Here is a 13720-nt window from a genome sequence, read left to right as displayed (position 1 = left end):
ATGTCCCCTTTTCAGATGGTGGGATTCAATCCTGCCTCCACTGAACATTAGCTGAGGTTTTGGATACATTCTGTCGCTATAATACCACTAGGCCATTACTTCACCTACTCACTGGGTGCTCATCCCTGAGCACTAATACCAGGGCATCATGAAGCTAAACCCATTCTTCTGACACAATTGTGTGATCCTGACATCTTCCAGCAATGTGGGACTATTACTTAATATCGCTCCATTTTCCAGATCTCTGTGGAACTCAGTGCCATTCTCCATGTGTAACCCTCACTGCATCTGTTTAACTTCACATTCTGTCTATTTCTCTGTCTCCTGTAGGTACTCAGGAAAGGCCTGACTCAATAGCCTTCCCAGCTGCTGGGTGGATCGTCCATCACCTCATTGAATGCAGTTGGTCTGCCAGAGAGAGACAAAGGGAAAGGAGATCTGGAGCCTTCAATAAATCCTGTCGTGAATTAAGGTCACCCACAGTGCACAGAGCAAAGAACAATGAGAGGGATCCAAGCATCTGTTAACACAACATGACATAGTACAATGCTGGAGGGGAGCACAGTGCACACACACACCCCAGGCTCAATCACCACACCAATGTAAGTTATGTTATATTAAAACTCACTACTCTACAACAGTGTATCTATGGCATGTCTTGTGGTCCAGTGTCTTCAATAATTTTTAATTCCTATAACAGATCCTATCGCTGTAACCTCCTCCTTTCGATAGTCCCTCCACATATTTGAATTGTGCTGCATTCCAGACTACCTTCCTTATCCCTGTAACTTGGTTCAGTGTTAACAACATGCCTTATCTCGGTTGCCTTCTTCTCCAATAATGTAAACACAAGGACTGCAGATGCTGGAAACCAGATTCTAGATTAGAGTGGTGCTGGAAAAGCATGGCAGGTCAGGCAGCATCCGAGGAGCAGGAAAATCGACGTTTCGGGCAAAAGCCCTTCATCAGGAATAGAGGCCGGGAGCCTGCAGAGTTGGGAGGTAAATGAGAGGGGGGTGGGGATAGGGAGAAAGTAGCATAGAGTATAATAGGTGAATGGGGTGGGGAAGAAGGTGATAGGTCAGAGTGGAGGATGGGCGAAGGGAGCAAAGAGTTCACTGGGTGAATGGGGGTGGGAATGGGGGTGATAGGTCAGGGAGGAGGGTGGAGTGGATAGGTGGGAAGGGTGTTAGGCTGTTAGGACAAGTCATGGGGGGCTGAGCTGGAAGGCTGGAGGTGGCGTGTGAGGTATGGGAAGGGGAAATGAGGAAACTGGTGAAGTCCACATTGTTGCCCTGGGGTTGATGTGTTCCGAGGCGGAAGGTGAGACGTTCTTCTTCCAGGTGTCAGGTGGTGACGAAGCAGCGGTGGAGGAAGCCCAGGACCTGCATGTCCTCGGCAGAGTGGGAGGGGGCGTTGAAATGTTGGGCCACAGGGCAGTGGGGTTGATTGGTGCGGGTGTACCAGAGATGTTCCCTAAAGTGCTCTGCTCGGACGTGTCCAGTTTCACCAATGTAGAGGAGAGCGCATAGGGAGCAACGGATACAATAAATGATATTGGTGGATGTGCAGGTAAAACTTTGGATGTGGAAGGCTCCTTTGTGGCCTTGGATGGTGGTGAGGGGAGAGGTGTGGGCGAAGGTTTTGCAATTTCTGCAGTGGCAGGGGAAGGTGCCAGGAAGGGAGGGTGGGATTTTGGGAGGCGTGGACCTGACCAGGTAGTCACTCAGGGAACGGTCTTTGCGGAAGGCAGAAAGGGGTGGGGAGGGAAATCTATCCCTGGTGGTAGGGTCTGTTTGGAGGTGGCGGAAATGTCGGCGGATGATTTGGTTTATGCGAAGGTTGGTAGGGTGGAATGTGAGCACCAGGGGCGTTATGTCCTTGTTACGGTTGGAGGGGTGGGGTCTGAGTGCGGAGGTGTGGAATGTGGACGAGATGCGTTGGAGGGCATCTTTAACCACGTGGGAAGGGAAATTGCGATCTCTTAAGAAGGAGTCCATCTGGTGTGTTCTGTGGTGGAACTGGCCCTCCTGGGAACAAGTATGGCGGAGGCGGAGGAATTGGGAATACGGGTTGGCAAATTTGCAGGCGGTAGTCTGGGAAGAGGTGTAATCTAGGTAGCTTTGGGAGTCGGTAGGTTCATAAAAAATGTCGGTGTCAAGTCGGTTGTCATTAATGGGGATGGAGAGGTCCAGGAAGGGGAGGGAGGTATCAGAGATGGTCCAGGTAAATTTAAGGTCAGGGTGGAATGTGTTGGTGAAGTTGATGAATTGCTCAAACTCCTCAAGGAAGCACGATGTGGCGCCAAATCAGTCATCAATGTAGCGGAGGAAGACGTGGGGAGTGGTGCCAGTGTAACTACGGAAAATGGACTGTTCTACATAACCAACAAAGAGACAGGCATAGCTCGGGCCCATACGGGTGCCCATGGCTACCCCTTTGGTCTGGAGGAAGTGGGAGGATTTGAAGGAAAAATTGTTAAGTGTGAGGACAAGTTCAGACAAACGAATGAGAGTGTCGGTGGAAGGGTTCTGTTGTGGCCGTCAGGAGATGAAGAAACGGAGGGCTTGGAGGTCCTGGTCATGGTGAATGGCGGTGTAGAGGGATTGGATATCCATGGTGAAGATGCGGCGTTGGGGGCCTGGAAAACAGAAGTCTTGGAGGAGGTGGAGGGTATGGATGGTGTCTCGAATGAATGTGGGTAATTCCTGGACTGCGGGAGAGGGCAATGTCGAGGTAGGCAGAAATGAGTTCGGTGGGGTAGGAGCATGCTGAGAGAATGGGTCGGTCAGGATGGTCAGGCTTGTGGATGAGATTAGATTAGATTACTTACAGTGTGGAAACAGGCCCTTCGGCCCAACAAGTCCACACCGCCCCGCCGAAGCGTAACCCACCCATACCCCTACATCTACATTTACCCCTTACCTAACACTATGGGGATCTTGGGAAGGAGGTAGAATCGGGCAGTGGGGGATCCCGGACAATGAGGTTGGAAGCTGTGGGTGGGAGTTCTCCTCCTGAGGTGATGAGGTTCTGTATGCTCTGGGAGATGACGGTTTGGTGATGGGAGGTGGGTCATGGTAGAGGGGGTGATAGGAGGAAGTGTCTTCGAGTTGGCATCATGGCTTCAGCAGTGTAGAGGTCAGTGCACCAGACTACCACTGCACCCCCTTTATCTGCTGGTTTGATGGTGAGGTCGGCAGAGGAAGTGGAGGGCTGCACGTTGTGAGGGTGAGAGGATGGAGTGGGGGAGGGGGTAGATAGGTTGAGGCGGTTGATGTCTCGGTGGAAGTTGGAAATGTAGAAATCGAAGACAGGTAATAGGCCAGCGCGGGGTGTCCTGGTGGATGGAGTATGTTGGAGGTGGGCAAAAGGGTCCTTGTAAGGTGGGTGGGAGTCTTGATTGTAAAAGTATGCTCGGAGGCGTCAGAAGAAGTGTTCAATATCTCAGCGTGTATTAAATTAATTGATGTGTGGACGGAGGGGGATAAAGGTGAAGTCTTTGCTGAGGATTGATCATTCATCCTCAGTGAGGGGGAGGTCAGGAGGAATGGTGAAAACTCGGCAGGACTGGGAGCTGGGACCTGGCGTAGGTGTGGAGCTGGGCGAGGCGACGGAGCCTGTAACAGGAGTGGGTGTGGTGTTAGGGGGAATGGGGGTGGAGTCATGAGCAGGGGTGGTGTTCCCCTCCGGATTCTGGGGTAGGGATTGTGATGGTGGGACCTGGGGTTTGTCAGCAGAATGCAAGTGCGCGGCATTGGTGGGGGCGGAAGTGGTGACAAACACGGCAGTCGAGGGGGGGGCATGGAAGTCACTGAGTGTGTGACATCAGCGATGATGTGAGGGGCGGAAGTGATGTCATTTTGGTGTGTGAGGAATTGTGAGGGGCAGAAATGGCATTTACTTAATGTTAACCAATAATTTCCTGTCACAAATCTATTTGACAATGTAGTATTTTAATTAAACTCAGTCCCTTACTGTTTCTTTCTGTTGGTCTTCATCCACATCTCCATGGTGTTCCAATATTTCAACCTTCCTCTTTGGACTTGGGAATTTCCATTCCCCTCAGACCTTTCCCCCTCCTCATCTGTGTCCATTTATAGCACACTGCATATTCCTGATACCTGGGGAGCCTATCCCAATAAAATAGCTCAGTCTTCCCTGTGTACTGGTAGCAGTGCTCACTGGTCAGAACCACTTCTGTTGATACCATTGTGTGATCCTGATACATTCCTCCACTCTGCTGATATCACTGTCTTTCTGCATGTGATATCCCTTACTTCTGGGTCTAATTGCTGCCTCTGTCAGTGTCTCTCACTCTTTGCAGCTACTCCAGATCCTGAGCTAACAGAATTCTCCACTCCAGAGGGACGCAGCAGAACAGGCCAGAAATGGACATTAGGAATTTCCAGATCTCTGTGGGATTCAATGCCATTCTCCATGTGTAAGATTCATTGCATCAGTGTAATTTCCCATTCTGTCTATTTCTCTGTCTCCTGTCGGTATTCCTGATGTCCCTGACTCAGCAGAATTCCCAATTCCTGTCTCGTCCATCACCACATTGAAGACAGTTGGTCAGCCAGAGAGAGATGGAGAGGGAGATCTGGAGCCTTCAGTAAATCCTGCAGCCGGTCAGATCACTCACAGTAAACAGCACGGGGAGGAGTAAGTGGATTTTAATTCAGACCCTGAGGGCATGATGTAGGAACAATGCTGGGCAAGGAACATGAGAAAATTCTCAGGCTTCATTATCACCATCTTATCTGTAAATTCATCTGTTCCACAGAACCTTCCCTATGTCTGTCAGTTTCTCCATTGTCTGTTTCATTGATACCACTTCCCCTATCTCTATCAGCCCCTACAATCCTGCCTATCCCTGTAAGCTCCTCCTACCACTACAACTCTCCAAGTTTCTGCGTTTGCCTTTAATCCCGGGTTCTGTCACATCTCTCCTTAACTGAAGAAAAACAACTCTTCAGTTCCTTCAGCCATCCTGGTCAGTGTTGTCCTTTCTAGACCTGAAAAACCTCCCTGTCTTTGTGACTTTTTTGAACTCCTACTACCTTCATGATCTCTGTAAATTTCCTGTCACAACAACAAAAAAGCTCTGTACCTTAGTAACCTCCTCCAGCTGTAAGACTCCTCCTTGTCTCTGGGCACAGTGCAGAGTGACCCTGCTTCTCTCATAAATTAGTTTCTGCATTTCTAATGATGATTATGAACTCTTCCTGTTTCTGAAATGCAGTTAGTCTCTGAAAACTCTGCTGGTCCCAAATGATGTAATTTCCTACGATAACTACAAACCTTTATGCCTTCAACCACCTCCACATGCAGTCACACAGTTTATTTCTATAACCTCCATGAGTGTTGGAGTCATAGAGATGTACAGCACGGAAACAGACCCTTTGGTCCAACCCGTCTATGCTGACCAGATATCCCAACCCAATCTAGTCCCACCTGCCAGCACCCGGCCCATCTCCCTCCAAACCCTTCCCATTCCTATACCCATCCAAATGCCTCTTAAATGTTGCAGTTGTACCAGCCTCCACCACATCCTCTGGCAGCTCGTTCCATACACGTAACACCCTCTGCTTGAAAAAGTTGCACCTTAGGTCTCTTTTATATCTTTCCACTCTCACCCTAAACCTATCCCTTCTAGTTCTGGACTCACCGACCCCAGGGAAAAGTCTTTGTCTATTTATCCTATCCATGCCCCTCATAATTTTGTAAACCTCTATAAGGTCACCCCTCAACCTCCGACGCCACAGCCCCAGCCTGTTCAGCCTCTCTCTGTAGCTCAAATCCTCCAACCCTGGAAACATTCTTGTAAATCTTTTCTGAACCCTTTCAAGTTTCACAAAATTTTTCTGATAGGAAGGAGACCAGAATTGCACAAAATATTCCAACAGTGGCCTAACCAATGTGCTGTACAGCCGCAAGATGACCTCCCGACTCCTGGACTCAATACTCTGACCAATAAAGGAATGCATACCAAACGCCGCCTTCACTCTCTTATCTATCTGCGATTCCACTTTCAAAGAGCTATGAATATGCACTCCAAGGTCTCTTTGTTCAACAACACTCCCTAGGACCTTACCATTACGAGTATAAGTCCTGCTATGATTTGCTTTTCGAAAATGCAGCACCTCGCATTTATCTGAATTAAACTCCATCTGCCAGTTAGCCCATTGTCCCATCTGGTCCAGATCCTGTTGTAACCCTCTTCGCTGTCCACTACACCTCCAATTTTGGTGTCATCTGCAAACTGTACCTCTTGTGCTCTCATCCAAATCATTTATGTAAATGATAAAAAGTAGAGGGCCCAGCACTGATCCTTGTGACACTCCACTGGTCACAGGCCTTCAGTCTGAAAAACAACCCTCCACCACCACTCTCTGTCTTTTACTTTTGAGCCAGTTCTGTATCCAAATGGCTAGTTTTCACTGTATTCAATGAGATCTAACCTTGTTAATCAGTCTCCCATGGGGAACCTTGTCGAATGCCTTACTGAAGTCCATATAGATCACATCTATCACTCTGCCCTCATCAATCTTCTTTGCGACTTCTTCAAAAAACTCACTCGAGTGTGTGGGATATGATTTCCCACGCACAAAGGCATGTTGACTATCCATAATCAGTCCTTGCCTTTCCAAATTCATGTACATCCTGTCTATCAGGATTCCCTCCAACAACCTGCCCACCACTGAGTTCAGGCTCATCGGTCTATACTTCCCTGGCTTGTCTTTACCACCCTTCTTAAACAGTTGCACCACTTTTGCCAACCTCCAGTCTTCTGGCATCTCACATGTGAATATTGATGATACAAATATCTCAGCACGAGGCCCAGCAATCACTTCTCTAGCTTCCCACAGAGTTCTCGGGCACACCTGATCAGGCCCTGGGGAGTTATCCAGCACTTCTTCCTCTGTATCTGAACATTTTGCAAGATGTCACCATCGATTTCCCTACAGTCTATATCTTCCATATCCTTTTCCACAGTAAATACTGATGCAAAATATTAATTTAGTATCTCTCCCATTTTCTGTGGCTCCACACAAAGGCCGCCTTGCTGACCTTTCAGGGGCCCTATTCTCTCCATAGTTACCCTTTGTCCTTAATATATTTGTAAAAACCCTTTGGATTCTCCTTAATTCTATTTGTCAAAGCTATCTCATGTCCCTTTTTTTCCCTCCTGATTTCCCTCTTTAGTATACTCCAACTTCCTTTATACTCTAAGGACTCACTCGATCTATCCTGTCTATCCCCGACATGTGCTTTCTTCTTTTTCTGAACTAAACCTTCAATTTCTTTAGTCATCCAGAATTCACTATACCTACCAGCCTTCCCCTACACCCTGACAGGAATATACTTTCTCTGGATTCTTGTTATCTCACTTCTGAAGGCATCCCATTTTCCATCGTCCCTTTACCTGCGAACATCTGCCTGCAATCAGCTTTCAAAAGTTCTTGCCTAATACGTCAAAATGGGCCTTTATCCAATTTAGAACTTCAACTTTTAGATTTGGTCTATCCTTTTCCATCACTATTTTAAAATGAATAGAATTATGGTCGCTGGTCCCAAAGTGCTCCCCCACTGACACCTCAGTCACCTGCCCTGCCTTATTTCCTTAGCTTAGGTTAAGTTTTGCACCTTCTCTAGTTGGTACACCCACATACTGAATCAGAAAATTGTGTTGTACACACTTAACAAATTCCTCTCCATCTAAACCTTTACACTATGGCAGTCCCAGTCGATGTTTGGAAAGGTAAAAACCCCTACTATATCTACCCTATTATTCTTACAGATAACTGAGATCTCCTTACAAGTTTGTTTGGCAATTTCCCTTTGACTACTGTGGAGTCTATAATACAATCCTAATAAGGTGATCATCCCTTTCTTATTTCTCAGTTCCACCAAATAACTTCCCTGATGTATTTCTGGGAATATCCTCCCTTAGCACAGCTGTAATGCTATCCTTTATCAAAAATGCCACTCTCCCTCCTCTCTTGCCTCCCTTTCTATCCTTCCTGTTGCATTTGTATCCTGGAACATTAAGCTGCCAGTCCTGCCCATCCCTGAGCCATGTTTCTGTAATTGCTATGAGATCCCAGTCCCATGTTCCTAACCATGCCCTGAGTTAATCTGCCTTCCCTGTTAGGCCCCTTGCATTGAAATAAATGCAGCTTAATTTATTAGTCCTACCTTGTCCCTGTTTGACTCCCTTCTGTTCTCAGCTATACCCGTCTCAGATCGAGCTCCCAAAACCCTCCCTGTGATTGTTATCACGTCCCATCCCTGCATTCCTCCAAATCTCTGTGAAGTCCTCCCATTCCTAAAACCCACCCTGTATCTGTCACCTGTCCCAGCTTCCACAACCCTCCCTATCTCTGTAAGACACCCCCCCCCACCCCACCCCCTGTCCCAGTTACGACAGCCCGCTGTATCACTAAATGCCAGTAGTCACTATAATATCAGAGTAAGGTGTGAAAGCAGGAATACTGTACTGGGTTAAATGATCAGTCGTGATCATATTGAATGGTGGGACCGACTCTGTGGTCAAATGGCCAATACCTGCTCTTCTTTCCTGTGCTTCTCTATAAACTTACTATCTATATAACCTACTTCAGTCCCCACAGCCCTCCCTATCTCCATAAACTCCTTCAGTCCCCACGACTCTTCCTATCCATGTAACCTGAACCATTCCCCACCAACCTCCCTAACTCCATAACCTCCAAAAGGCCCCACGACCCTCCCTATCTCCATAATCTCATCCTGACCCAACGACCCTCCCGTTCAGAGTAACCTCCTTCAATCCCCATGATCCTCCTGATCTGTGAAACCTCCTTCAGACCCAACAGCCCTGCAGATCTCTTTGGCCCCTTTCAGGCCCCACATCACTCCCTATCTCCATAATGTCCTTCAGTCCCCACGACCCTCCTTATTTCCAAAACATCTATTACGTGTTGAAACTGTAAGCTACCTTTTTTCAGATTGATAAACACGAACACCCATAACCCTTTCTGCTGCCAGTCTGAAACCAAGCAGTGTTAGCCTGACAGTAGGTCAGGAGCTGAAATATGTTTGAAAGGATATGTCAATGAAGAATAACTGGAACCTTAGAAACACTTTTAATGAAAAGAGGATGTGTTTTTGAGCCTGTTGGATTTTATTTTTATTGGTGTGAATATAAATGGCAGAATAGATACGGGTGTAGGAGTGGTTGGACTGAGGATACGGTTTATTTGAATTTTCAGAAAACTTTACACAAGTTTCAATAAGGGCTAAAGAGTAATTTGGTAGAGAATAGGGCACCTTAATTGTCAGGAGGTGGGTGAGATATTAGACAAAATAGTGTTGTCAGAATTTACTGTGGAGAAAGACATGGAAGCTCAGGAAGTTGGGGAAATAAATAGTGATGTCTTGGAAAGAATCCTCAACAGAGGAAAAAAAGTGCTGGTATCTGAAAACAAATAAAGGTAGATCAAATCTTAATGTCGCATATTAGGTCGAATATTGTGGGAATCTGGGGAAGAGATAGTGTCCCTAACATATATTTATTTTATCAATACACACAATGTGTTACCGGAAGACTGGAGGGTGGCTAATGCTGTTCCATCACTTAATGTCTGCAGGGAGCAGCTAGGAAATCACAGCCCAGTGAGCCAGTGCTGGGTAAGTTGTTGGAGGAGATTCTGAGAGAAAGGAGCTACATATATTTGGAAAGGCAAGGGCTGATTAGAGATAGTTAGCATGGCTTTGTGAGTGGGAAGCCATGTTTCACAAACCGGATTGACTCTTCGAGGAGTTGACCAAGAGATCGATGAAGGCAGAGCAGTCAGTGTTGTCTACATGAACTTCAGCAAAGCATTTGTCAAGGTTCCAAGGGATGTAGAACATCTAGTCAAGAGGAAGAAGGAAGCTAATTTAAGTTTGAGGAACCAAGGATCAGAAGCAGGGCTCTAGAGAGTTACATGGGGCAGCACGGTGGCTCAGTGGTTAGCACTGCTACCTCACAGCACTAGGGACGTGATTTCAATTCCAGCCCCAGGCGACTGTCTGTGTGGAGTGAGCACTTTCTCTCCGTGTCTGCGTGGGTTTCCGACAGGGGCTCCGGTTTCCACCCACAGGCCAAAGATGTGCAGGTAAAGGCAGAATACTGAATAGTGTGGAGGAACAGATGGATCTTGGATTCCATGAGCAGAGATCCCTCAAATTTGCCACCAAGCTGATGGTATTATTAAGAAAGAATCTGTTGTATTGGCTTTCATTAGCTGGGGGATTGAGTTTTAAAGCCATGAGGTTATGCTGCAGCTCTATACAGTCCTGTTTAGATCCCAATTAGAATATTGTGTTCAGTTTTGGTCCCTTCATTAAAGGAAGGATGTGGAAGTTTTAGAGAGGGTAAAGAGGAGATTTACCAGGATGCTACCTGGACTGGAGAGCATGTCTTATGAAGAAAGGTTGAGGGAGCTAAGGCTTTTCTCATTGGAGTGAAGAAGAGTGTGGTGTGATTTGTTAGAGGTGAACAAGAAGGTGTGAGGCAAAGATAGAGTGAACAGTGAGAGACCTCTTTATCCCATGGCATACATGGTACATGGGGGCATGATTGTAAGGTGATTGGTGGATGGGTAAGGGGAGATTTCAAATGTAGGTTCTTTACACAGAGAGTGGTGGGTGGGTGTAATGGGACATTTTAACAGACTCTTGGATAGGCACATGGATGACAGCAAAATGAAGGGTATGTCAGTGAGTTTGATCTCACAGTCGGATAAAAGATGGGCATGGCATCATGGCCGAAGGGTCTTGTGCTGTACTGTTCTGTGTTCTGTGTTCTGTATGGTAAACTGGATAATAAGCTCAGATCAATGTAAAAGGATATGGCATTCAGGAGGAGCTAGTGAACTGGATACAAAATTGGGCTTGATGGTAGGAGACAGAGGGTGATGGGAGACATGTTGTTTTTCTGACTGGAGACATGTGACCAGCGGTGAAGTGGGTCCACTGTTGTTTGTCATTTGGATAAATGGTTTGGATGGGAATATTGGTTTCCTGGTAAGTAAGTTTTTTTGAGTGGCACTGAAATTGTTGGTAAAGTGGTCAGTGAAGAAGGTTATCTATGATACAACAGGACGAATAGTACACTGGGATCGTGAGCTGAAGAATAGCAGATGGAGTTTAATTAGATAAACGTGAGGTGTTCCATTTTGGTGAAACAAACCAGGGTGGGACCTGTACAGTTTATGTTTGGGCCCTGGGTAGTGTTGTCAGTCTGTGACCCAGGGATGCAGGTAGACAGTTCTTTGTAAGTGGTGTCACAGGTAGACAGGTTGGTGAAGCAGGCGTTTGCGATTGAGAGTAGAAGTTGGGATGTCATGTTGTGGCTGTAGAGGACATTGGTGAGGCCACCATAAAAGCATTGTTGACCAGAAGGAAGAACTCATCTGGTTCATTTACATCCTTTAGAGAAGAACATCTGACATTCTAACATGGTCTGGCCTGCACGTGACAGCAGACCCACAGCAATATGGCTGACTCTGTGCTATACTCTGGGTAATTAGCAGTGGGGCAAAGAATGTTGGTCCAATCAGCGACATCCTCATCCTATGAATGAATAAATAAAAATATATATATCCCTCCCGACCTCTGCAAACACCTCCAGTTGCAACAATCTGTACTGGCTTTGTAATACCGTTCAGGCCCTGACCCCTCTCTGTAACACTCTCACCACTTCCAGCACCTTCAGCTCTCCCGGTTCCTTTTGTGACATAAAACCTTGACAATTATTCCCTCTTCCATCTGACCTCCTCCTGGGAGCAGACCCTTTGCAATCCCTTTAAAACTTACTCCGAAAACATTCTCTCACTTCAGGATTTTAAGTACTTTTTGGTGATCCTCTAAGCCCGATAATCTAATATGATCATTTTTACTTGAATGAGGGACCGATGGGGATTTCTTGCTGAGGATTTGTCTGTTTCAATGGAATGTCCTTTTGTTGAGTGTTTTACACTGTTCCTTCAAATGTTTTCCACTGTTCATTGACAGGCACATATTTCAGTCTATTTAGCCTGTTTACCTTGGTCAGTTCCCCTCTCAAACTCATGTTATTGTTTATTTTTGTTTCTAGTTGTAGCTTGTCCTTTCTGTGATTCACTTTAAAACTTTATATTTCCTTAAATTGCATTTTATCACAATATTGCAGAGGATCTCTCCCGGTGACATTACTCGTTCACTAAGTTTCATCACACAATGGTCGCTCTGAGGTAGTTATGTCCCTAGCCAGTTGCACAATTTGTTATTCAAAGAAACACTGAAAACTAATTTTGTGAACTCCTCTTCCAATATCACTCTTGCCAGTGTGACTGTACTACATTTTGTGAATATTGATGTTTCCCAAAATTATCGCAATGTGTTTGTTAAAAAAATTCCAATGAGTTCCTGTGTGATGCAGTAATGAGCAGCGGAATGCTGTTCAGTGGCTAAAACTGTTCTGCTGCTTGTGTCCTTGGCAAGTAGTAGCCAGAATTTACATTCAGACTGATTCTACTTCATGATCTGAGACCAAATGCTTTCTCTGTGATGCCTTTGTTATCCATTATTGTTAGTGTTACCCATTTTGCCTGAGTTTCCGCAAGGTTGTGATCCATTGAATATTTATGTCCACCTTTTGTTCACCCTATAACCATGTCTCTCTGTTGTCTAAACCTCTTTTATCTCAGTGTCACAAATCCATCTACCTTATTGATAAGACTTCGTCCATTGAAAAAAAACATAATTTACTCTTTCCCACAATTTCCTGTCACAAACCTATTCACTGATGTACAGTTTTAGTTAATCGCTGTCCCATCCTGTACCTTTCTGATTGCCTTCAGCCACATCCCCATACTGTTCCGATGCTTCACCTTTTTTCTTTGGATTTGGAAAGCTCCTTTCACCTGAACCCTGTCCCTGCATCCTCTCTGTCAGTTTAAAGCCCTGTCCATAAACCTACTGTCATGATTGGCCAGGACACTGGTCCCATCACGGTTCCAGTGGGACCATCCTATTGGATTTTTTTATAAATCAGGTAGGGGATGTGGGTGTCTCTGGCTGACCAGCCTTTATTGCCCAGCCCTAGCTGCCCGTGAGCTGAGTAGCTTGCTTGGCCATTTCAGAGGGCAACTGAGAGGCAAACACTTTGCTGTGGGTATGTCGTGCAGACCACGTGAGGATGATCAGATCTCGTTGTCAAAAGGAAAGTGCGCGGTACGCTGGCTCAGTGATTAGCCTTCCTGCCTCACAGCACCAGGGTCCCAGGTTCGATTCCAGCCGCGGGCGACTGTGTGGAGTTTGCACATTTTCCCCGTGTCTGCGTGAATTGCCTCCAGATGCTCCGGTTTCCTCCCACAGTCCAAACGCACGTAGGTCAGGCGAATTGGCCATCCTAAATTGCCCATGATGTTAGGTGTATGAGGTCGAGGGAGATGGGTCTGAGTGGGCTACTCTTTGGAGGGATGGCATGGACTGGTTGGGTCGAAAGGCCTGTTTCCACACTGTAGGGAATTTAATCTAAGGGATTGTGATTTTTGTACATCAGCAATGGTTTCATATTTGTTTATGGATTGTGAATTGCTATTTTTAAAATTATTGATTTTAAATTCCACCATATCTTATGATGGGATTCAAACCTGCCTCCCCTGAACATTAGCTGAGGTTTTGGATAAATGCCCGAACAATAATGTTA

General features: G+C 46.1%; 1 long non-coding RNA gene across 1 annotated transcript in view; it reads left to right on the top strand.

Moving 5' to 3' along the window:
- The first annotated feature begins 258 nt into the window (after positions 1-258).
- LOC140487747 (uncharacterized) overlaps positions 259-13720 on the top strand; it is a 39531-nt gene continuing 26069 nt past the window's right edge. Inside the window, exon 1 of the long non-coding RNA XR_011962924.1 lies at positions 259-602. This is a non-coding gene — a long non-coding RNA (uncharacterized lncRNA). The remainder of the gene's footprint in view (positions 603-13720) is intronic.

The sequence above is a fragment of the Chiloscyllium punctatum genome, chromosome 17, assembly GCF_047496795.1.
Source record: "Chiloscyllium punctatum isolate Juve2018m chromosome 17, sChiPun1.3, whole genome shotgun sequence".
Taxonomy (NCBI): Eukaryota; Metazoa; Chordata; class Chondrichthyes; order Orectolobiformes; family Hemiscylliidae; genus Chiloscyllium; species Chiloscyllium punctatum.
The sequence above is the reverse complement of the archived record's forward strand: the minus strand, read 5'-3'. Positions and strand labels throughout refer to the sequence as shown.